Genomic DNA, 2,019 nt, shown 5'->3' with positions numbered 1-2,019 from the left:
TATCATATTTTTTGTTACACAAATCAAAACAATCCGCCCTCTTCGGTCTCCACCACCACCATCACAAAAAAGAAAGGAAAGAAAACAAACATTACCACCGTACCCTCCACCGTAACCAGCGGCGCTGGGAAAGTTTAGAAACCTGCTGAATCAGTTAACTGTCAGAGCAACACGTGGTAAGTTCTTGACGCTTTCTGTTGAAGGCGGCGTAACAAAAACTTTCAGCTTAATTTCATGATAAATAGAGGGTACCGGCTGTCAGTTGGTCTCATGGTGTAATGGTTAGCACTCTGGACTTTGAATCCAGCGATCCGAGTTCAAATCTCGGTGAGACCTAAAGTTTCTTTTAATCATATTTTGGCATGATATACATTTATTTTTTATTTTAATCATAGTTATTATGTCTTTTCGCTGTATAAATAGTACACATGATATTTTGTATTTGCCAACTATGTTTGGGATTACCAGAGCGTGTGCGCGCGCGTTTCTGTATGTATGTGTGTGTGCATTCTTTTGTTTTTTTCTTTATAGTTTTTTCTCTTTTATTTGTTTCAGTCATTTGACTGCGGCCATGCTGGACCGCCGCCTTTTAGTCGAACAAATCGACCCTAGGACTTATTCTTTGTAAGCCTAGTACTTATTCTATAGGGTGCTTTTACCGAACCGCTAAGTTACAGGGACGTAAACACAACAGCATCGGCTGTCAAGCGATGGTGGAGGGACACACACACACACACACACACACACATATATATATATATGCGAAAGGCTTCTTTCAGTTTCCGTCTAGCAAATCTAATCACAAGACTTTGGTCGGCCCGAGGCTATAGTAGAAGACACTTGCCCAGGGTGCCACGCAGTGGGACTGAACCCGGAACCATGTGGTTCGGAAGCAAGCTTCTTACCACACAGCCATTCCTTTCAGTCATTTGACTGCGGCCATGCTGGAGCACCGCCTTTTATATGTATGTATATTTTTTTAACCTTTCCTTCTTTCAGTCATCAGAAGAATTAAAGAATATTAAATTGATCGAATTAATCGCAGTAGTTACTTTTTCAAGTCTGGTACTATTCTATCGGTGTGTTTTGCCGAACCGCTAGGTTACGGGGACGTCAACACACCAATACCGGTTATCAAGTGGTGGTGACACACACACGTACACATATGCACCTCAACACACATACACATACCACGGGCATCTTTTCAGTTTCCGTCTACAAAATCCACTTACAAGGCTTTGGTCGGCTCGAGGCTAAAGTAGAAAACACTTGCCCAAGGTGTCCTGCGGTGGGACTGAACGCAAAATCATGTGATTAGGAAGTAAATTTCTTAACACACCTAAACAGTAGGTCTCACTGAGATCTGAACTCTGGGCGCTGAATCTATCTATCTATCTATCTATCTATATATATATATATATATATATATATACATATATATATATATATATATATATATATATATATATATATATATATATATATATATATATATATATATATATATATATATATCGCAATATATATATATTGTGATATATTTGTAGTTTTACAAATGGAGACGACAGCTTTTTTTTCTTTTAGTATATTTGCTTCCTTCTCTGTGCGTGTTTACATATAGTGAGAGATGCGTGACTTCGGAGAGTTTTAACTCTTCTTTCTAGCAAACAGGTGCATGTTGTACCCTGGTTTCAAGTTCGTGCCTCACAGCGTTCATACACACATAATTTTTCTCGTCTGGCCGTAAAGCCTTTTCTGTTTGTTTTCCTGTCTTGTTTTGTGTCCGCCACTACATTCCTCCATGGCAAGATTTAATTTGTGTATACAAATTTAATTTGCGGTCCATGGGAAGAGCCGTTTTAACGATGCGTCCTGCCCAGCTCTTCGAAACGCCGGTGTTAAAACGGGGGTAGCTGATGAAGTAGAATGTTCTCTATGTGGCTTGTGTGTTTTCTCGTCTACGTTTTGTTTGCAATGTCCTGTACCCAGATATGCACCTATACATACAGGTGGATGTCG

At 39.6% G+C, this 2,019-nt stretch overlaps 1 non-coding gene across 1 annotated transcript; it reads left to right on the top strand.

Moving 5' to 3' along the window:
• Nucleotides 1-264: 264 nt before the first annotated feature.
• On the top strand, nt 265-336 carry Trnaq-uug (transfer RNA glutamine (anticodon UUG)). The gene has a single exon. It is a non-coding gene; the product is annotated as a tRNA-Gln (tRNA).
• Nucleotides 337-2,019: the final 1,683 nt, after the last annotated feature.

Source organism: Octopus bimaculoides, chromosome 5, assembly GCF_046866305.1.
Source record: "Octopus bimaculoides isolate indiv1 chromosome 5, ASM4686630v1, whole genome shotgun sequence".
NCBI lineage: Eukaryota > Metazoa > Mollusca > Cephalopoda > Octopoda > Octopodidae > Octopus > Octopus bimaculoides.
Note: the sequence above shows the minus strand (reverse complement) of the source record. Positions and strands in the feature narration are given on the sequence as shown.